The sequence below is a fragment of the Ischnura elegans genome, chromosome X (genome assembly GCF_921293095.1).
Source record: "Ischnura elegans chromosome X, ioIscEleg1.1, whole genome shotgun sequence".
Lineage (NCBI taxonomy): Eukaryota > Metazoa > Arthropoda > Insecta > Odonata > Coenagrionidae > Ischnura > Ischnura elegans.
Window position 1 is genome coordinate 91056902 of NC_060259.1, and position 23933 is coordinate 91080834.

The 23933-nt window shown below is 39.1% G+C and overlaps 1 protein-coding gene across 1 annotated transcript in view; it reads left to right on the forward strand.

Moving 5' to 3' along the window:
* LOC124171207 overlaps positions 1-23933 on the forward strand; it is a 43879-nt gene that overhangs the window by 4311 nt on the left and 15635 nt on the right. The gene's annotated exons all lie outside the window — the stretch shown is intronic.

Sequence of the window (23933 nt, forward strand, 5' to 3'; positions counted from 1 at the left end):
ACATGTATTTTCTACCACATTCATGATATTTTCGAAAAATATACATGCTCAGAAAAAAGTAAAACCTTGAAATTTTATTCGCTTGAGTGTCTAATGTTGCCATTTGAGAATGTGCTTGAAAAGGCATTTAAACATCTTTGTTCGGGTTTTCTTTCATAACATGTCTTAATGAGCTGTAAAATAAATAGAATATGCAAAAAAAATAATAAAAATCAATTGGTAAGTTAGTTCGGTCTTTAAAGGGTCAATAGTTTATTATGTTAGTTGAATATATTTTGCGTAAGTATGTATAAAATGAGATACCTCTCCATTTTTCCCTCCCTTCATGAAGATGCTCTCAGAAACAGTTGTCTCATTCAATAAATATTCCCTCAAAATTGTGAATACTGCTAAGGTCCCGAATGAGTGAGAATACATTTATTGACATAGAGATAAGGATTTGATGTTGTTGACTAGGCGTTTTCCTTCTATAAGTGGGTCTGCACAGCCTTCATCGCAATGTAAAAAAAATATTACTTGGACACATTGACTTTTTGACGGTTTTTCAGAATAGAGAAATGTCACAAAAGCATTTCTGATCTATTCTGACTTATGCCCTTGGTACACAATCTGATTTTGGACGGCCGGTAAAATACTGGCCAATATGATCTTAGGTTTTCCCGGCGTATCGGTTGCAGAAAAGTTTCTCAGGTTTTCCACCGGTTGAAGTCGTCCATGTCTCCCGGCGCGGCGTTTCGATCCGCGACTTGCTGATCATCCTCAGGGGATCTTCCGAATGCCGTTCTTCGATTTTCAATTTCATTTCAAAAAGGGTTTATTTCCATACTACAAGTTTTACATGAATATTTACATAGTGAGGTAGAGTATTATAATACATGTATACAGTAGGTCCCCGTTATAGGAATATTTCCTCTTCAGGGCATGTCGCAATTTGTTATTATATATACATTGTTTGTGAGCATGTAGCAGATATGGCAAAAATCAAAATATGGAACTCTTTGCTTCCGGGATGGCTATTGGTCCGACATTTGTCCGAGACGTGAGGGAAACCGGCAAAACCCCACGTAGACTGCCGTGTAATATTGGTGTTGCTGCTGGTGATGTTGATGTTCTCGCGGTGATGTTGGACGTCATTATCCTGGTGCCCTTGGTTTGCTGGTGCGTCCGGTATTGGAGTAATGGGTGCAGTGCTGCAATGTCAGAGTGTGAATTAATATACAATATAGTACAGCCTTAAAATTAGCACAAGTTTGTATACTATTTACAACCAACAATGTTTGTCAATAGGATATTTATACATTTATTTACATATTTGTATACATATTAACTTATTTTACTGAGCAGAAGTTGCATTACGTCATATGAGATTGTCTTCGTCATTTTGTTCAGTATTTACATTTTTATATATACATTCGCCTGTCGTCAAAACATGAATTAAATTTTCGGCGAGTTAATTGCATTTGACGGATGATCCTGTATTTCTAGAAGAAAGATTTAGGAAGACAAGGTTTCAATTTGCCTTACAGGCAGAAAGGAAGGGGGTCAGTCAGAATTGAATTATAAATATCAATTATTAATAGTTAATTATTAAATGCAGGTGAATGTGAAAGCATGAAATATTGCGGTCAAAAAGCCTGAGTGACAACTTCGAGTTTAACATGTGAAAGGCAAGAGTAAGGAGAAACTTGAAATCCTAAAGTGCAAATAAATGACCAAATCTTAGAACTCACTGAAGGGATTATTGATTTTAAGTTCAAGTTTAATATTGGTGTGCATCTTTATTCCTCAAGATTAGAAAGTAGTAAAGTTATTATTCAATTTTAATGAATTTAAATTGGAGTTAGGGTTTTTTGCTTAATTTGCACTGAGATTAATTTTAAAATATTGGAATGAAGCAGTGTTTTTACGTTGAAATCAGTTAGGATTGACTTTATGCAAGAAAGTATTGAAGAAGTTACTTGGTCATAATGCATGGAATTAAGAAGAAATTTTAACTTTGAATGCAGTTGTCTTGTCATTGCCTGAGGGGCCAAGTGGGAAAGACAGTTATTTTAACCCTCGGCCTCCACCTGCCCAATACTTACGTGAACTCCACCTGGGGTCTTTTTTGACCCCATGTCGTAAATTCAAAAAGAAATCGGTATTTTCTCTGGATATTTTGAATTAAAACTTTTAAATCATAATAAGACATAAAAAAGTAATTTTTATTGTTTTATCAAGTAATATTAGTATTTTGAAATACAATAACATTGATCTTAGAAAAATCCATAAAGTATTGTTCATCCAGAAAATTTCTCTTATAATTTTTTCGTTGCAGTCCAAGACAAATAACAATTATTTCTATAAAATTAAGCATTGAAATAGTTACTAATTTATCTTATCATCCTTCATATTTTCTGCAGGATATAATTATATTTGTATGATCATTACAAACAAAGACTCCACATTTTTCATACCTCCGATTCATTTTCCTGTCGGATTCTCTCAGACAGAATGAACAGTGTTCACGGTTTTATTCTACGTGGTGGCGTATCCCTTCTACACTGCTGTGGAATACATTTTAAAATCCTGCACAGGTTGTTGCTTCCCCAATTACATGCGTTCGTGTCTGAGGATTTTTCAATCGTCTTCTAATCTCTGGTTCTACTAACTCCTTTGTAATATCAATAAGAAATTTTCTCCTTGCTCCCTTTCCTGTTTACCCGTCGAACCTCTTTGAATTTAAAACAAAAGCGTTTATTGCTGCAATATCAATAATAACAAAAAATAGAGCAAGAGGCCACCTTTACGCTTTACTGAGTAATGTCTTGCCTTTAGATCTACAGTGTCGACGCCGGATTTTGTATGATAGTAAAATAAAATTACTTTTTTATGTTCATCACGACTAACATCAAATGATCGGTGTTGCGTTGAAAGTAGAATAAATGCTTTTCTTGGCTTTGCAACATATGAAACCACTAGCGTATTGTTTGCATAAGCAAAAATACTTGAATGCTCCTCTCGATGCTTGGCGGGTAACACCACCCTCGGAATTTCTACGCGATTTGGTCTTAGTGTACCTACAAGTGATAATTTCTTTTTGAGGAGTTCTTGACCCAGTTCATAGCTTGTGAAGAACCTATCCGCAGTTATATTACTTTCACTGCCTTGAAAATTACTAGCCAAATCTAGCACTACGCGTTTACCTTGAATTACTTCCCTGGATCCTTCAATTTTTCCAGTGTATTTTTGTTCATTTACAATATACTATGTTTCACAGTCAACGGCTGCCCATACTTTTATTCCGTATTCCCCCGGCTTTGATGGCATGTACACTTTGAATCTACATCTACCCCTGCATGTGCGCATATGCTCATCAACTGTAATGTTTGAGGATGGTTTGTAAGATATAATACAGGCCTCCGTAAATATTTCAAACACAGTTCATATTGCCTCCACTGCATTTTTTGATATCTTTTGCCTAGCAGCAGGAGTCTCCTTATTATCAAATCGGAGACACCTAAGAATATCTTGAAAGCGGTGACGAGACGTTGTAGCTCTAAATATTGGTAAGCCATAGTCTGCAGACCAAAATTCAGGTAGCGGCTTTCCTCGTCCTTTCTGAACACCACACATAATCAGAAGACTAAGGGAAGAATATAGCTCTATGATATCCAGATCCACCCATTTAGATAGCTGAAAGTAACATATTTATATTTTTATTAATATTTTGGATATCACTTGTAAATATCAATGAAATATAATGGCAAAATATCTATCAAAATCAAAATACTTTCAATGTGTGCGCTTGTTTATTCGTGTGCTTACAGTTGTGTTGCAGGATGTCTATCACGATGAATCTCTTGAATCAGTTGGCCTTTGAAGCCAACTCGTTCTGCAGTTGCATAGGAATTCCAGTCGCTTCTCTGAATAAGTTCTCTTGAGATCTTCACTGTCCTCAAACTCTGACGAATTTTATTCCACTATCACGTCTGTGACATCCTCTTCTATTTCAATTCGATCCTCTTCATCACTGCTCAATACACAACTGTCCATTGGTAAGTCTTCGTCACTGTCCTCAAAAATTTCATTTAGTACCTGATCTAGACTATATCCTCTGCTCAGCCGATGAAACTCCATATTTACTTCAACTTTTTGAAGGTACTTTTTTTTCTGGCCCCACAAAATTGCTTGCGATGTGGACTATGAACCTACGGAGCTAAAACGAAAATAAGGCCTATCCTCCTTGACATGAGAGTTGTGTGATAGAAAGCGGTGGCCAGTTTGAAAATGAGGAGGAAGAGGAAATCCTGCGACATAGTAAAGGTGTTGAATCATTATCACAGGTAGGGCAAATTGTCCCTTAGTATTTTATTTTCCTTCTCTCAATGCACCCGCTGCAGCGCGCAAGCTGATGACATTGGGTTACGTTGCTCTAAGCGGCCAGGCAGTACCTTCGACATAGGCGTTGCATGCTGTTATTATTTCATGAGTGAAAATGTTATTTCCATAATGCCAATTCCATGTCTTTGACATGTAATAGTACGAAGATAATGCATCATCATGATACCCTCCGAGACAACTCAGGCAGGCGGAGGCTATTTTCATTCAATGTTCACTGGGCCCACATTACAATATCTGTGATACTTTATATCCAAATTATAGCCCTAAACAGAGGGAATTATATTGGATTCTACGAACATCTTCAGCTTGAAAGACGGGAACTAGCTACCCAAAATCCTTACACTGGTCGGCATTGTCCAACGTGCCTGGGCAATACCGTACATCAGTTGGGGCAGTACCGCTCTGTGCGGGGGAAAACAAAGATGGATAATGCTATTTAAAGTTTTATTCCGTCATAAGAATAAGTAAAACATAGCATAATAGGTTACATTAAAATAAAAATAATACCAACCCCCATCTTAGTTGAAATAAACGTGAGCTAACAAAAAAATAAAATTCAATAAAATCCTTTTCTAGCTACGATAGTAGTTTTATTGTAGCATTAAAATATGAAAATCCATAATTAGTACGGACAAACGGACGGCACAGCGGATGAAGGTCGTTTGGACTATTGAGTTCTTCCGACTATCGTGTGTTCGGGCTATCGAGGTTCGCCTGTACATAGGAGGGTTGGCAAATCACACATTCAAAGGTCCTTCGTAACTCACAGAAGCATTTCAATGTCCAAGTTGCTCATAAAAGTTATAAAACTATATGGAGCATTGTCGTTCAACACGAAGCAATACCGTACACCTAGCGCCTTGTACGGCATTGCCCCATGCAAGGTGCACGGAATTGCCCCAAAACAACATGACGCAGCACTTTCAACCCTAACAAAAAATAACAACAATACAGGACTCATTATTGGTAATGAAAATAGCCCATGATATGGACTATTAAAAACCACTATTTTGAATATAGTCACTAGTAACATGTTTCCCTGACCTCAGTTTGAGTTAGTCTTTAAAATCATAAGAAAAATTGACAAAATAGAAAAACTTTCGTTGCATGCACGTGCGTAAAGTCAGAAGCTCCCAGGTCGTGTTAATCGGTTACGCTTTCCTTCCGCTACACACCAGCACTTCCCAGCGCTCACTACATACTCCCGTGGATCTAAATTATGGTGCACGGTATTGGCCCGCCGTACGGTATTACCCCACTCTCCCCTAATGGACGTTAATTTAATGCATAATTGTAATTTATGTATACATATGCTGTGAAATTTTGTTAGGAATACAGTTGATTGCAGGGAACAGGAGATCTCATCATCCCTGGTCATCAATCCTAGGATTGGTTTGACGCAGCTCTACACTGAGTTCTCCTATCAGCTAATCTTTTCACACTTTCGTATTTCTTCTCTCTCACATCCTTCTTTACTTGTTCCATATATTTTGTTCGAGGTCTTCCTTTTCTATTCTTGCCTTCCACATGTCCCTCGACAATTGTCGTCATCAGGCCATCATGTCTCAAGATGTGGCCTGTGGTTGTTCCGTCTTCTTGTTAAGGTTTTCATGAGGCTTCTCTTACCTCCTACCCTTCTAAGAACTTCCTCGTTACTAACTCGGTCGATCCATTTGATTTTCATCATTCTTCTGTAGCACCACATTTCGAAGGCCTCTATCCTTGCTTTCTCCGCTGCGGTCATAGTCCATGCCTCACTTCCGTATAGGAGCATACTCCAAATGTAGGTTCTTATAAATTGTTTCTTTACTTCCATATTTAAGTTTCCCGCTGTAAGCAGGTCTCTCTTTTGGTGGAAGGCTCTCTTCGCCTGGGCTATTCTGCTGATAATTTCTTTCTTTCTCCTCCCGTCACTAGTTATCTTGCTTCCCAAATAACCGAATGCATCCGCCTCTATCAGTTTTTGCTTCCCTATTTTAATGTTAGTCTTGTCTTCTTCTCTTCTGCTACACATGAATATCTTGTTTTCTTCGTGTTTATTTTCAGTTGATATTTACCCATAACCTTATCCATATCAACCAGAATATTTTTCAAATCCTAGCATTCTAATTTTTTCTCCGTGGATATTCACTCCCATTGCCTATTCTTTGATTTCATTAATGGCTCTCTCGATGTTATTTATTATAGTATTCTACCGATTAAGGTAGGTTTCCATGGATTACGTAAGAAGTGATCTGGTAGCCTCCCTTTCCTTCCAGCACTGCCTTCTTTAACTCACAGTAAGGCTACTCACTTTCAATATATCTAAAAATCCTATTCTTTTCCTTCCCCTCCCTCGTTTCCCTAACATTCTACCCTCTAACACCATTTTCAACATCCCCTCACCGCTAAGCACTAAGTCCATCCATATCTTCTGTCTCCTCCGTATCTCATCTATAAGATGTCTCTCCTCGCCAACCATATCCAGCACTTCGTCATTCCTTTTCCTCTCCGTCCATTTCACCCTCTCCATTCTTCTCCATACCCACATCTCGAATGCCTCCTATCTTCTCTCGTCTTCTTTCAACAGTGTCCACGTTTCCGCACCGTAGAGAGCTACACTCCAGATCAAACTCTTCACTAATCTTTTCTTTAAACTCTTACATAACGATCCTCTTAGAAGCTCCTTCCTGTTCCTGATCGCCTCCTTCGCTAATGCAATTCTCTTCCTGACGTCCTTACTATTGTATCCGTTTTCCTCTAACGTACTGCCTAAATAGTTGAATTGCTCAACCTGCTCAAGTTTTTTACCACCCACCTTTATCTTGAGTGTAACATTCCTCGCTCGTGATGCTTTACAAAACCGCATAACCTTAGTTTTCTTGTGAATAATCTTCATCCCATACTCCTCGCAACGCTCGTATAACGCATCCACTAGAGCCTGAAGCTCCCTCGCTGACTGGCTAATCAGCGCCTGATCATCCGCGAATCTCACTGATTTGAACATAATTCCTCCCACTTTTATTCCAGCTTCTAACTCATCCCACGCTTCCCTTATCATCTCTTCAGCGCACACGTTAAACAGCAGCGGCGATAGAAGACATCCTTGCCTCACACCTCGGCCAATGCTTGCCCACCCAGATTCTCCGTCCGCTACCCTCACTTGCGCAGTCTGGGCCATATAATGATTACGAATCAGTCGTCTATCCCCCCAATCTACACCTATTCTCTTCAGAATATCCATTAACTTTACCCAGTTCACCCTATCAAACGCTTTCTCAAAATCCACGAAACACGCATATACGTCCTGGTCATATTATAGATTCCTCTCGACGAGGGACCTCATCATTGCTATTGCATCACGAGTTGACTTCCCTTTTCTGAAACCAAACTGATCTTGGCCCAAATACTCGTTTGCCCTCGCCTCCATTCGTCTGTTCAATATCCTCAGCACCACTTTCGCCGCAAGCGATATTAAGCTGATAGTCCTATAATCTCCGCATTCCACAGCTTTCTTCTTTTTCGGAAGCGGAATTAAAACCGTTTTCACGAAATCTTCCGGCCAACATCCCTCCTCATAGATCCTGCGCACTAGTTCGAATAACCTTTTCTTACCTTCCTTCCCTAGATTCTTCAGAAGCTCACACGAGATATTGTCCACGCCTACTGCTTTCCTAGCCTTCATATCACGAAGTGCTCTCTCTATTTCCGAATCTAATATCTCCGGCCCAAGATTATCCTCCTCCACTGCACTTTCCTCCTCTAGAGTCAATCTCTCTGGTCTGTTCATTCCGTCATACAGGTCCTCCACGTATTCCTTCCATCTACTCTGTACCTCTTCTCGCTCGGTTAGCATCCTCCCATCTTTAGCCTTAATTTTAGACATGGCTTGTCCTCTTTTGCCGCCCTATAGCGACTTAACTTTGGCGTACAACGCGTCTACTTCTCCATCCTTTTGGAACTTTTCCATTTCCTCACACTGTCTTTTCCACCAAGCCTCCCTTGCCCTCTTAGTTTCACGTCGTAATTGATTATTCAGTTCCCTATACATTCTTTTTCCCTGTTCTGTGTCCACGTTCTTCCACTACCTCCTCTCCTCCATTTCCCTTATTATGTTCTCCGTTATCCACGGCTTCTTTATCCTCCTACTGTCAACGTAACCAATTGACTTCTCCGCCGCTTTGACTATTTCCGTTTCAATATTATCCCATCTTTCCTCAACAGTCTTAGTACTTTCAATCTCCCGTATACTAATGTCCACTAGTTCCTGATATTATCTCCTCATACTCCCCTTCAGGGCTTCTACGTTCCATTTCTTCGCTTTCCTAACTTTCATAAGTCTTTTGAATCTTACGTTGCATTTCAAGAGCACTAGATTGTGGTCCGAATCCGCATCCGCTGCGGGGAAGCTGCGCGAGTTTTTCACACTATTCCTAAACCTCTGTCTTACCATAATGTAGTCTATTTGATATCTCCCCACATCCCCTGGACTTTTTCACGTGTACCTTCGCCCTTTATGATGATTGAACCACGTGTTTGTGATGAATAATTTGTTTCTCCTACAAAATTCTGCTGCTTTCTCTCCCCTGTCGTTTCGTATTTCTAGACCAAAATCTCCTATTTCGTGCCCATCCCTCCCTTCCCCCACTGAGGAATTCCAGTCCCCCATCACTACCAGATTTTTCTTACCCGGTGTGTCTCTAATTATTTCCTCGAGCTGTTCATACACCTCATCTACTTCTTCTTCCCTATGATTGCTAGTGGGCATGTAAACTTGGACCACCACAAGGTTGGTGGGCCGCGCCTCAATTTCTTCCACCAGAATCCTATCGCTTACCTGGTCTATACCTACCATACGCTTACCCATCTTCCCGTTTAATACTAAAGCTACCCCTCGCTGGCTCTCTTCCCCTCCACTATATATAACCCTATACCCATCACTCCAATAGTCCCCGCCATCCCTCCACCTCACCTCGCATAATCCTAAGATATCTATCCTCCCTTTATCCATTTCCCTTTTCATATTTTCTAACTTCCCCGCGCTCATCATAGTCCTCAAATTCCACGTCCCTACATTTATAGCCGACTTCTTCTTTTCCATCTTCTTGGTCTTCTTTTCTTTCTTCTTCATTGCTGCTGCAGCTGATGATGATGATGATAAGTCTCTGCAAGGATTTCGCATGTTGGCGACCCCGAGGACCTTGCCGACCTCGCTGCCGTGCCCGACACCCGCCCTTTGCGGACGGGTCCCGGGCGATGAGATTCCGAGGCTCATTTGGTTGTACTCCATGTTTTCAGGGAAGAGATAGTTGGTAGGGTTTCCCACATCCATTCCAACAGTGTTTTTCACGTGACACCATCTCGCGGACTACCTTTCGTCTGGCTCCTACCCTTCGACCTATCTGGCATGGGTGGCCCTACCGGGAATAATTTAGAATCAATCCCGCCAGTGCAGCTGTAGGGGTCATAGGAACGCGCAAGCCTTTCCACCGCGGCAAGGTTGTAGCTCAAGGGAAAAGTCTCTCGATGTAAACGTTGAAAATTACGGGTGACAATGCACAGCCTTGTCTCACTCCTTTCCTAATTCTTGCTTCTTCACAGATGGGCCCTGATTTTATCACCGCTATTTTCTTGTATAAACTGTGGATGATTCTTCTGTCAGTGTAAATAACCCCAATTTCTTTTAGGATTCCAAGCATTGTGCTCCAATCTACGTTATCAAATGCCTTCTCTAAGTCCACGAACGCAACGAACGTTGGCTTATTCTTTTCATGCTCTTCTCTATGAGCAGTCTAAGGTAAGCATTGTTTGTAATGAGTTGCGTAGGTGCAACTCATCGGGGCAATTATGCGATGGTTGCCCTTAGCCTTCTATATCGTAGAAATACAGCCGTTATGCAATTATAGCGACTCCTGCAGTGAATAGTGAGTCACTATACCGACCACTGTAGTCTATACCTTCACTCATATGAAGAAGAGCCTCCCCCCGTGTAATGGAATTCATAGTATTTGGCACCCTCCTGTAGCCAATAATTTCATAAAGTATGCCAATTGACTGAAAAATAGCCAGTCAATTGCAGCTGTTAGCTGCAACAAATTTCAGTAGTTAGCCGTGCGCCTCGTTTTCTAGAATACGCTTAATTTTTTTTAGTATTCCCTTGTTTTCATGATCATCATAGTGTTGGTAACCCTGAATATGTCGCATTAATGTATTCCAGGGGCAGTAAGTAGAAATTTGCTTTTTGGGGGAAACCGGGACAACCCTGCCACTTTTTTTTTGTTTTTCAACGACATTCTTGTAAGTTCATGTACGACGATGATTTAAAACCATTATCAGCCTTTACTCTTAGTCTCTAATTTCAAAATGTGTGAAAAATAAAACTTAAGTAAAAGTTTAAGTGTTAAAAAAATTGAAAACATAGTTGGCAAAGATTCTCTGGAACTGGGGAAACTTTTCTAACGGAATTATATCCATCGAAAACCTAAATAAAACAATGGAGTACATAATTTTAACTTAAAAAACTCTTAAATATAGAATGGTATACAAAGATACGCAAATGCTGAACATCAAATACTGTGGTCATTCCCCTAATTTTTCTTCTATTTAATTGTCCTCCAATATGATTCTGTGTGGAGGTGCTTGGAAGTGATCAAGCGTGATTTTTCCACGGTTTCTCCTGGGGCACATTAATTTTCCGTCTTCTTCTCTATGGCGAACTTTTATTTGGATTGCGACAGCAGGCTTGAAGATAATTAAAAAATGAAGCACTTACTCTTTTAGGAGTGTCGTTACCATCAATTTTCTCTGCATCCGGAACTCAATTCCGTATTTTCTTGGCATCTGAAAGGTCTATAGAACGAATATGAAAAACGTACCCTTAGGAAAAAGTTTACTAGAATTTGAGAAATAACACTAATGTCAGTTGGCAAAGTTGTCCCATTTCCACCAAGCTTCCTGGTGCAACATGGCCAACTTACATTATTAAACCTAAGTACCACTTACATTTTACCATTTAAAGCGATTCTGAAAGTAAATTATATGCCCTATTGAATGATACCAGAAGTTTTCATTTATGTTTGATAAAATGGGCAGGGCGAGACACTTTAATAGCCTACCAAAATATTCAGTTTGGCGCGACGAAAACAAAACACTAATAAAGACCTGCAAAAACCTCGTAAGACTGCAAGTGTGTGGAAAGGATATCACTCAATATCTTTTCTTTGTGATAAAAACATAGGCCCTTTCTTAGATAATTAGGAACTTAGTAGGGCACCAAAGATAATATTTTTCAGAACCTGGCAAAGTTGTCCCAGTTTACGGTACCCCAAAATATGCTCGATATTAAACATTCAGTTTTGGTTTTAAAGAGGACTCTATTCCAATTTATAAGGCTGCAAAAATTTGTCTGTGATGACATGTACCGTCTATTACATCGATTTGTTTCATAACCTTAGGATGGCTTCCTGATTAATGGTCTAATTTTTATTACCTCTAGGGATCTTGTCAACTACTTGTGCAAGTGAGTAATTTGCTAGACTTAGATCTCGAAGATTTATATATTCCTGGATTTAGGTTTTAGAGTGTAAGAATCCAAATTTATTGATGGAGACTGAAAAAGTTAATAAGGATATTTGATTTTCTAAATGGAAAAGAATGTAATTTCGTTTATTAATTGTGCACCATAAATTTCAATTTCAATATAAGTTAATACATGGGAGGCGCTGTGCGATTAAGCTGTTAGAAAAACTCCATCTCCTATCCCATAGTGTCGACCGCAATTGTAGATCTTAAATGCTGGAGGGAAAACTTCGCTGTCGCTTACATCCTTCGTACGTCAACATTCTGTTCCTATGACCATGTATGCGTCATGAAAATTATACTCGATTTTAGCACTCTTGTTTATAACGTTTTGACAATTAATTGCGACAACGTTAATGTCTATTTTTTAGATTGCCTTTCGGTTGGTTCTTTTCCTCGCTAATGTGTATAAGATGAGTGTACCACTCTGGAAGTGCTAATTAATTTAGATATAATCGCTTTCCCTGGAGTAGACGTTTTGGAATTGGGAATTACTCACTTGCACAAGTAGTTGACAAGATCCCTAGAGGTAATAAAAATTAGACCATTAATCAGGAAGCCATCCTAAGGTTATGAAACAAACATTGCTGCCCAGAAATTTACTTCATATAATGTGAGGATTTTCGCACTGTGGACTACCTCGGAGGCTACATTTAGTTAGATAACTTTACTCATTCAAAAACTTCAGTACTGAATATTTCTTGAGTAACCTGCATAAATTATGTTGATATTAAGAATACACCTTTTAATAAAAAAGTATAATTATGTCGTACTCGATCCATCGAAGTAATCTCACGAAATTATATCACACTGTATAGACCCACTCGGCCGCGGAGCCACGTATTGGTAAAAGATAAACGGTGAGTCCAAATACGAATCTAAAGGTAGGAAAAACCTCGCCACGGAGACCGAAAGAAAACACTCCGACGGGGACGTGAATTACCTCAATGAATTCCATCCGCTAATCTTAATTTCGATTGGGCACTTTCTCCTGGAGTTTGACTCCAGGTTCTGTTGATCAGTCGCGTCCGTGTCCGTCCTCGTCGGCTCGCCGCTAAGGCAAAGGATACAGGTGGCTTCGTGAACCAACCTTCCAAGTTTTCACCGACCCGGCCTCATCAATTAAGCGGGTCTCGTGTCTACATATTATTGAAAGCGAGTGATTTGGCGCTTGAATTCTTCAAGCGGGTTGTGGTGGGTAAGGAGATATGATGGTGTCACGTGTTTTCGAGTAATGTGTCCTTAAGTTGTTTACTTGTTCAAAAAAAAACACCATCTTTTGTTCGACAGGGTAAAAATCTTAATATTTCGGCTAATGGACTATTTAAATCTTTGATAGGATGTCATTGTTGTGATAGCTTTGTTTAATTATTTATTGTCAAATTCACCGTAAAAAGCATATAACGGCCTTTTACAACGAGAGTTTCCAACATTAACCCTTAGGTGCACGCTAAGCGGGGATTTTGCCGCATTTTTCAAAAATTCGAAATAGCGCGTTTATTGCGCTTGGATCACTGATGGTAAATTTTGGTATTCTATTTCTGTACTTTTCCCTATACCAAGAACATATGTTTGCGTCAATGTGACGACCAACTATTGCGTTAGAATCTTACAAAGTGAGAACGACGACAACTTCGGGTGATTTGCCGCTAGATGGCGTTCACACGATACTAAGAAACATCTGATAATCTGTCGCTACCGTGGAAACTTGGAAGCATAACTCTTGTTTCAATAATATGCTAATATGTTTTTTCGTAATTATTATATTTTTTAAAGTATTTGCAGTATTATTTTGCTGTTATTATTATTTATATAATTTATCTCAATCTCAAACCACATGTCGTAATTTAAAAATTTCATCTTGATACTCAAATATGAATTGCATTGGTGTAAAAATGCATTATTTACTCTCTACTAGTGACCGAAAAATAAGTTATGCACGTTTTTTTATAATGTATTGGAGTTTGAAGGCGAAGAGTCGGCACTTGGTGTATCTACCTGCGGGAAAAGAACATAATGCTGCAAAGGTATTATAAAAACATTTAGGAATCGTAACCTCCTTATGGACGTAAATTGTATTATGATTTTATCGAATTTTGAACAAATTGAGTAGGTGGTGACTAATGTAGAGTATATGATATTCCAAGATCAGAACGTATTTATTACCCTGATGAGTTCTAACGAGTGCTTTAAAAGCTTGATAATGAAGTTGGGAGGGAATGGCAGGTCAACCACGGTATGGAGAATATTTTTTTGATTTCTCACATGAAAGTGAAGGGGAGGTAGACTTTTTTTGAAGACGCATTACATTCCAGCGATAGTTAGTAGTCTGATGATAATAGTATTGTTAGCCACCCACATAATTTCAACGTTTATCTAGTTCAACGGAAACGGTTAAACGTTTTGGCTGAACTCTTAGACACAATTTTCTATCACCAGAACAAAAGCTAAAGACATTGTTCGTGTTTCACCTGGGCCAACATCATTTCCTAAGAATGCCGCAACTGAACTCGAATTGTTGTCGAAAACGATTTTACTGAAGGTGATTGAAAAAAGTGTCGAGAATACCAAATTGTATTTTGAAGGAAAACTGGCATCTCATGTGTACTCGAGAATCAGATATTGCATCACTACTTCCCGTGTATAACCAATAATATTTTTATTTGAAAATTAACACTCTCTCTGTAGATAAATGTTGCTAGACAGATGCTAGAGAAGAGGTTGTAAAACAGATGGAACAGACCTGATGATTTGCAGAACAGCGTTCGGGATAGCATCGGGAATACAGGAATTCGAATGGGAAAATAACAGCAAAAAATTACTATTCAAGCCTTGATTAAGCCACGTATTTGCTATAAAATGGTCTACCTTTCCTAGGTACCGTGAAAAAAACCTTAAATCCGGAGAGGGTTTCTACCCTGCAAAATTCGATAGGCTGGAACTTCATTTCTTGGTTTCCAGGATACCTGCACTCTTGTTTCGTACTTCACTAAACCAAACAAATGTGAAATTCTGTTTTCTATGTTGCACTGCAATGTGGACATCGATCTAGAAACTGCGAAACCTGAAATGATTCTGAACTACAACTCAACCAAGGGAGGTGTCGATTCCGTGGACCAGAAGTGTGTAAATTACTCCCTTTCAAGACGAACACGAAGAATGACTCTACCACAATTTCTCCGGTTTTTTATATGGCTACTCTTAGAGACCACGTGATTTTTGTAACTAATAATATTGAAAAAATCCATCGAAGACCAAGAATGGAGTTCATGGAAGCTCTCGCGTTAAGCTTTGTAGATGAACATCTGAAGTCCAGGGTAAAAAGGTAATATTCCAGCAGACACAAAGGCTTTTCTAGCAATGAGACTTGGGAAAATTCCTGAAGTATTTCTTCTACATGTGAACCACAATGTAGGGCGGGTGATTGTTTTAAACGTGGAAAATATAAAACGTTATAAGTTATAAAACGGCAAGTATAAGAATGTTTTCGATTTATATGCAATAATCATTCCACCTGCGTCAAAAATGTCACGAAGGTCATTACAGAGACAGTGATGGTCAATAAGGTTGAAAAAATTAATTTTATTTATGAAGTTTGTTATTTTTATAATTTTAATGATTGCATTAACGATTTGGCATATCCATTTCCTTTTTTGTGTTTTTTGACTTGATAGTGTCTAGATTATCGTCTGCAATTCCTTTAGAAAAATTAGTCTAAGTATTAATCCATAAATTTGCGTATAATTATGCCATACCTTTGTTTAGAAATAAATGGCAAAAATATTTTAAGTGATTTTATTTATTAAAAGTTACCTAAATACGTTAAAACACCCTCAAATTTGAATGCATATTTGGGAAAATCAGAAATGTAAAAGTGCGGCTAAAAAGCCGCTAGCGTGCACTGGCGCTATACTTGCAGGTGCGTGCACCTAAGGGTTATCAAAGTACAACACAAACATCCACGCCCTGTAAAGGGGTCACCTATCCAGGCGGGATTCGAACCCACGACCTACGGTTTGGCAGGCGAGGACTTTACCCCACCGCCACCATAAGCATTGGAAAATCGAAATTTGAAAATAAAATACTAGAGAGCCAATATATATTGAAAGAAATACCAGCTACGAAACATACTACCGTTGTTAAGCAAAAAAAAACTATGAAGTAGTATTTCCCCATATCTACGTGGTCTAACAGGAATGGTTATCAAGATATTCCAATTTGCATATTTGCTATAATAATCGAAACGAAAATTAGTATAAGCTGACACCTTTAATGTAGAATCAGCGATCCTATTGATTTCCTTTCCAGTCAACGTTATTCCCCATTTAATGCCAACAAAGCTATTCCAGTGGATGATAAATCCCTAAGGAATTGCGAATCGATTTATTTTGAAGAAAAAGCATGTTCGATACATAACGGGAGCCCACTAATTATGATTATTTGGAATCGGTAGTATAAAGGAGGCTATCATACATCTTTTCACCAAATTTCATTAGGCTTACAGAAATGATTTAAGCAAGATATGCCAATTTTACGTATATGCTGCTATAATCGTATCGAATTATCGATTAACCGAACACCTGTATTGAACGATCCGCGATATTATTGATTTTTCATCCACTCATTCGTCATTCCCTGTATAATCCATGCTAAAGTATCCCCGTAGGTATCATATTAAAAGGTAATAAATACTCTACCCGGTGATATTGATCCGTTTGGTCTGACACTTAAAAATTTTACTCATCGGGCATTAACATATTTACCGCATAAATGACTAGATAGCCGGATAAATGTTTGTTTTTCTTTTTTATTCTATTTAAATTTGTAACAAATTATTATTCCTTAATTATTTAATGTTTGTTGTTATAAGTGCACTTTCAATTTGCAATATTGCTGTATGTGTATCTGTTTATTAAAATAAAATATGCTGCCAACGAGAAACGCGAATCTATTGCAATCTAATGCAAATTTATTATTATATTTGTCCATCGCAAACAATAAACGAAGTTATTGTTTCCGATAGACCAATGAAATTTGGCAAAAGGGTACATCTTAGTGTACTTCATATAGCAATGTTAAAATGCTTAAGCGGGGATTACACGTACGAGTCGACTCGTTGGTACTAGCCGACTCGGACGTGTATCATATCAACTTCCGGCCGAGTTCACTATCGATTGCTGTGGTTCTCGATACTCGGACGAGGTAGCCGCCATCCTAGTAGCTATCAAGGGTTCTCGATTAGATCGAAAAAATCGCACTGGTCCGAGAGCAGTGGAACGCTGTTTTAAAATGGAGAACGTTGAGAGAACTGTAAGCGTGTACGCAAGAGGAGGGAATATGAGTTGCCGGAGGGTACCATTTACCGAGGCAGACACGATAAAATTTATCGATGAATATCAAAGGCATGAATGCCTTTGAAACATTCAAGCACCGGAGTATCGGAGGCTTGACATGAAAAATCGAGCATATTTGAACCTGGCCGAGACTTTTAACTTGTCGGTGGAACTGGTAAAAATAAATTAAAAATATACGGTCCACGTATCTGCAGGAGAAGAAGAAAGTGAAGGCAAGCGGTAGGACTGGGTCAGCGCCTGAAGATATTTATGTGCCATCGTTGGGGTGGTACCATCAATGCGCGTTTTTGGATGACGTGGTGGTACCAAGGAAGACGTCGTCCAGCTTGGAGGTAGGTTTTTCTGCTTGTGAATGCATAGTGAATAATTGGGAATAAAAATGTTGATATCAAATAAATTTCTTTAAAACAATTAATTGGCTTCGTTTCAAGTTAGCATTTTACGGAATCAGCAGAATTTCATAAATCCACAGTATCACTGTAAGTTATCAATTGATGCTTCTTATCAAGCACAAGTTGCCTAAATTTTGAGCTAATCTTGGATTTTGCTAGCTTCAATTGGTATGGCGTTATTTTACCCATTTTAAAACCTTCATCATCATCATCACTGGTCAACAATCCTAGGATTGGTTTGACGCAGCTCTCCACTCAGTTCTCCTATCAGCTAATCTTTTCACACCTACGTATTTCTTCTCTTTCACATCTCTCTTTACTTGTTCCATATATTTTGTTCGAGGTCTTCCTTTTCCATTCTTGCCTTCCACTTGTCCTTCGATGATTGTCTTCATCAGGCCATCGTGTCTCAAGATGTGGCCTATAAGGTTGTTCCGTCTTCTTATTAAGGTTTTCATGAGGCTTCTCTTACCTCCTACCCTTCTTAGGACTTCCTCGTTACTAACTCGGTCGATCCATTTGATTTTCATCATTCTTCTGTAGCACCACATTTCAAAGGCCTCTATCCTTGCTTTCTCCGCTGCGGTCATTGTCCATGCCTCACTTCCGTATATGAGCATACTCCAGATGTAGGTTCTTATGAATTGTTTCTTTACTTCCATATTTAAGTTTCCCACTGTAAGCAGGTCTCTCTTTTAGTGGAATGCTCTCTTCGCCTGGGCTATTCTGCTGATAATTTCTTTCTTGCTTCTCCCGTCACTAGTTATCTTGCTTCCCAAATAACCAAATTCGTCCACCTCTATCAGTTTTTGCCTCCCTATTTTAATGTTGGTCTTGACTTCTTCTCTTCTGCTGCATACTAAGATCTTGGTTTTCTTCGTGCTTATTTTCAGTTGATATCTACTCATTACCCTACCCATATTAACCAGAATATTTTTCAAATCCTTCTCTGTTTCTGCTATAACGGCTATGTCATCGGCAAATCTTAGCATGTTAATTTTTTCTCCATGGATATTCACTCCCCATTCCTTTTCTGTGATTTCATTAATGGCTTTTTCAATGTAAACGTTGAAAATTACGGGTGACAATGTACAGCCTTGTCGCACTCCTTTCTTAATTCTTGCTTCTTCACAGCTGGGCCCTGATTTTATCACGGCTACTTGGTTTTTGTATAAACTGTGGATGATTCTTCTGTCATTATAAAGAACCCCAATTTCCTTTAGGATTCCAAGCATTGTGCTCCAATCTACGTTGTCAAATGCTTTCTCTAAGTCCACAAACGCAACGAATGTTGGCTTGTTCTTTTCCATTCTCTTCTCTATGAGCAGTCTTAGGGCCAATATTGCTTCCCTTGTGCCTTTGTTTTTTCTGAATCCAAATTGGTCCTCATCCAAGTACTCTTCTGCTTTTCGTTCTATTCTTCTATAGATGATCCTTGTCAGTATCTTTGACGCATGTGTAGTAAGGCTTATGGTCCTAAAATCTTCGCACTTCTCCGCTCTTTTCTTCTTAGGCATAGGGATTATAATGTTCCTCTCGAAATCCTTTGGTATCTCACCTGTCGTATACATTTCACTAATGATTTTGTATAGCTGGTTCAACGTCTTCTCTCCTGAATTTTTATTTAGTTCTGCAGGAATGTCATCAATGCCAGACGCTTTATTTATCCTGAGGTCTCTTACAGCCGCACAAATTCCGATCTTAAAATTGGGGCTCCCATGTCATCGGCATCCACTTCCCTCTCGTTTTCGATAGCATTCGTTCTGAGGCGACTTCCTTTGTACAAATCTTCCAGATATTCCTTCCATCTCTTCCCTTTTTCTTCGTTTTCAATCAATAGTTCTCCGTTTTTGTCCCTAAGGGTATTACATCTTACGCCGCTTTCCTTAAAGTGGTTCCTCACTATCCTATAAGGGGCCTCTACTTTTCCATGTTTAAGATTGTTTTGCATGTCTTCGCAAATGCTTTTCATCCACGTTTCTCTAGCCTTCCGCGCTTTACGACATATTTCGTTCCTTATTCTCTTGTAACGATTCTGTCCTTCCTCTGTTTTCGCAGCCTTGTATTTTCTTCTTTCTTCAATGAGATCTAATACTTCCTGCGTGATCCATGGTTTTTTCATAACGACTTCTTTTACCAAGAACATCCTCAGCTGCCGCCTGCAGACCACTTCTAATGGTTTTCCAACTCTCTTCCATTGGTTTGTTGGTCGCATCCTCCCCTATTTTATTTTCTACAGCCTCTTTAAAAGCCAGTTGATGCTGAACCTCCCTCAATTTTTCAACCTGCCATATGTTTTTCACGGCTTTCTTCAACTTTTTAAATTTACGGTGGCATTTCATCATAACTAAGTTATGGTCACTATCGATATCTGCCCATGGATAACTTTTGCAGTCCTTCACCTGGTTCCTGAATCTTTGTTTCACTAGAATGTAGTCGATTTGGAATCTTCTACGGTCTCCTGGCATCTTCCACGTGTATCTTCTTCGCAGGGGATTTTTGAATAAAGTGTTGGCAACCACTAGCCTGTGCTCCGTGCAGAATTCAAGTAGCCTTTCTCCTCTTCCAAATCGGTTACCCAACCCATATTTCCCAGTTATTATTCCGTCTTGACCTTCGCCGACGACGGCGTTCCAGTCACCTAAAATAATAAGATTTTCTTCCCCTCTTACCTGCTTGATAACTTCCGCTATATCTTGGTAGACATCTTCTACTTCATCATCTTCATAATCTGACGTAGGCATGTAAACCTGTACCACTACAGTAGCTATGGGTTTAGTATCTATCTTTACCATTACTATCCTTTCATTAAACTGCAGGTAGTTTTTGACACGCATCCCGGCGCTCTTTCTAAGCATTATGCCAACTCCAGCATTACCATTTAGCGAACCCGTGTGTATCATTCTGTAGCTTCCACTCCAAAAGTCTCCTTCCTGGGGCCACTTCCTTTCGCTGATGCCTAATACATCGAGGTTCATTCTTCGCATCTCCACCTTTAAGTTCTCTAGCTTACCGTAGGTACGAAGTGATCTGACGTTCCATGTTCCTATCCGTAACATTCTACTTCGTTTGACCGATGTACCCTCTCGAGTAGTCCCCGCCCGGAGATCCGAATGGGGACTAGTTTACCTCCGGAATATTTTACCCGAGAGAATTCCATCATGTCATTATATAAATTGAGTGGAGTAGCAGTGACTCCTCGGGATGATAATGTGGTGGTTTCCCCTTGCCTTCCACATCGCAGTACTGCAGCCGTTAAAGTAAATGTTACCACGCCCGTAGTGGAATGTGTGTCGCTGTACCGACCAGTATGGTCTCCACCTTCGCACATGTGAAGAAGAGCTGCTGCCCTCTCCCCCGGGTTATGAGAGGCATAATTGTTGGCGGCCCCCAGTCGCCAGGTCACGGTATCTTCACAGGTTTTGGTATCTTTTGAATGGTCTACCTTACCCAAGGGTAGCCCAATACCCCCTCAGAATACCGCCGCTTTTTGTCCACGACTGCTTATTCGACGAGAGAACTCGCTTATCTCGCAGCTAACCTCTATATCTAAAGGTCGACCCACCATCCGCAACCCGGTGGACGCACTCGGTGGCTTTAAGCTCAGCCTAAGTTAATTAAATTCTAGATAATATCTTTCCTTGTCTCTTTCAATAACATTCATTTTTGTTCTGGAGAGTTTTCATCGAAATTTGACCAGAAGCCACAAGGCCGTTAATTGGACAACAGTTTAGTAATTAAGTTGTTCTTAACGGTGTTAGCTGTCAAGGAGCTTTGGAATTTAGTATTTGAATAGTGCATGTGCACTGAGGTTTCCATGTATATTAATTGCTCCGTCAGCTGCACTCCTAGGTACAGCGATGTTGTATTTCCTAAGCAGTTGTTATACATTGATTGAGCTACCGTATTTTCCCAGCATTTATTTGCGCTGTGAGTTAACTGGAGTTGTTACTGTACTTTTCAGCATCAAAAGTAATTGCCCCTGAGACCGTGTATAACATTTTTCCACTTGAGGTAGAGTACAGAATTAGGTGGGTTTAAATACTAAACTTGTAGCCAGTAGCTTGAGTCCTTCCAGTACTTCGGTTACTCAGTACAAATTTTGTTGGAATGTTATTTCTAAGGTTTGGTTTATCACATTTCTTCTCCAATAATGATATAGTAATGAGAAGATGTAAGTACTATCATTTGCAAAAGTCTTGCAACAAATCGAGCGGCGCCACTTTCGCTCCATTGTCGATTTCTGGCCACCATTAAATTTGAATGATCACTATCTGGGGATGAATCTTCATGGTAGCTCGGGAACGACTCACGAACGGGTCATCGCGACACGGGAGTGAGACGTAGGAAATCATTACGATGTTCAGTTGAGTACACGAGCGTAGATGTTGTTGCGTCGTCGCGGCGTTTAAGATTATTTTTACACTCGTAGTTGACTAGAGTAGATAATTGAAAATATTTACCCGTTGAAAGTGTGGGTACCTAGTGGGTGTCATCTAAGAGTGGGTAATTATGATGAGCAGTTACGGACCTGCAAAGGGAACCTTATAGCACCAGGAATCACATTCACCAGTGATTCTGATTGGAGTTCCTTCAAGGGAAACGCAATGATTCGTCCTATCGCGCTAACAACGCAGGATTCCCGTCGCACGATCATTTAAATTATAAATTGTTGTAAAAAAATGCTTAAATTCAATATTTGGTACCCTCTTAACATACATTTAAAAATAAAAAAACTTTAAAATAAAATACGCCTGTGAGGAGGATAAAAAATTTTGGGCATGAGAGGGATTTGAACGCGGGACTCTTTGATCACCTGTCTAATATTCATCCACTCAGTTATTTCTATTACATTATTAGAAGGTGATAATTTGAAGTTTTTGTTGTCATTGTAACACTAAGCTGCTTTCATGTGCTTCTCAATTGAACGAATTTTGATCAAAATAATTATTTTCTCGGTATCTTAGTATTTTATTCGTTTATATGATTATAACTTGAGCACGGAGGCTTTCGCATACTTTATGTTTCGGCTGTTTAGTGTATACAATAGGAATATAATGATGTTGTCGCCTGCGACTTCGGTATGGTATCGTCCTTATAAGTTATTATTATTAGTTATTATGTTTCTAACTCGGTATTTGTATTTCTAATGAAGCAAACGTATACATTCATTTCAAGCAGAAATTCTGTAAGGATTTGCTTACGTCCTTCTTACTCGACTTCAAAGGTTTTATGAAATGAGCTTCAGTTCCACTGATTTCAATCTTACCTTAAATATAAAACGTATTGCCAACAAACACACTTCCTAATACCATGTAACCTACTTAATGTAAGTAGAGAAGTTAATTAATGATGCTAAGTATATATCCTACATTATCCCGAATTCATCAGAGTATATGCAAATGATTGCAGCTAAATATGATAACTTAATCATTAACCACATAGCAGCGTAGAGTTATTATACGAATTCACACTAATTCAGCAGTGGCACATATTATCAAACAATACCTGTTGAAACCCGAAAATCATTAAAAAAAGGGACTTAAGGGAATTAAGTTTTTCTGGTCATAATTTGAATACGTGGAAAGGAATACATCTGTACTGTTTGACGGACGTCGGAGAACTCTGTTGTTACTTACGCAACGATTAATGCCGATCAGCTTAACTAATTTCATATTTTACGTGTTTGCTCAGATATTTATATGATGGAAAACGTGGAATATCAAAGCTCTCTCGTATCTTATGTCGTAGATATTATATTAAAAACATCAACCCGAGTCGATAGATGTAAACAAAAGTCCGCCATGTTCACAGTGAACGACTCGTGAATTCCTGCTCTCTGAAAAGAGCTAAGATCGCTCAAAAAGAGCCAAGCTACAAACTTTTTAAAATCTCTCCGAGGAATTACCTTCGATCCTTACTCCTGCATTAAATGCTACAATGTGTTTGGGGGAACATAATGAACATTAATTTCACTTAAATGGAAGCGATCAAATCCCAAGACTGAAAAGGATGAAAAAATATCTCACCCACCTAATGACCCGTTCTCCATATATTGAACCATGAAGACTAGTGTTAGTTTGCTGAATATACCCGAAAAACATACAGTTTCCGAGCACAATCTTTGTGGAGCGAAAGTGGCGCCGCTCGATTTGTTGCAAGACTTTTGCAAATGATAGTACATCTAATTTGATTCATTGATTTATCTCGATTTTCCATATCAGGACTAATGAGCACCTAATTTCTG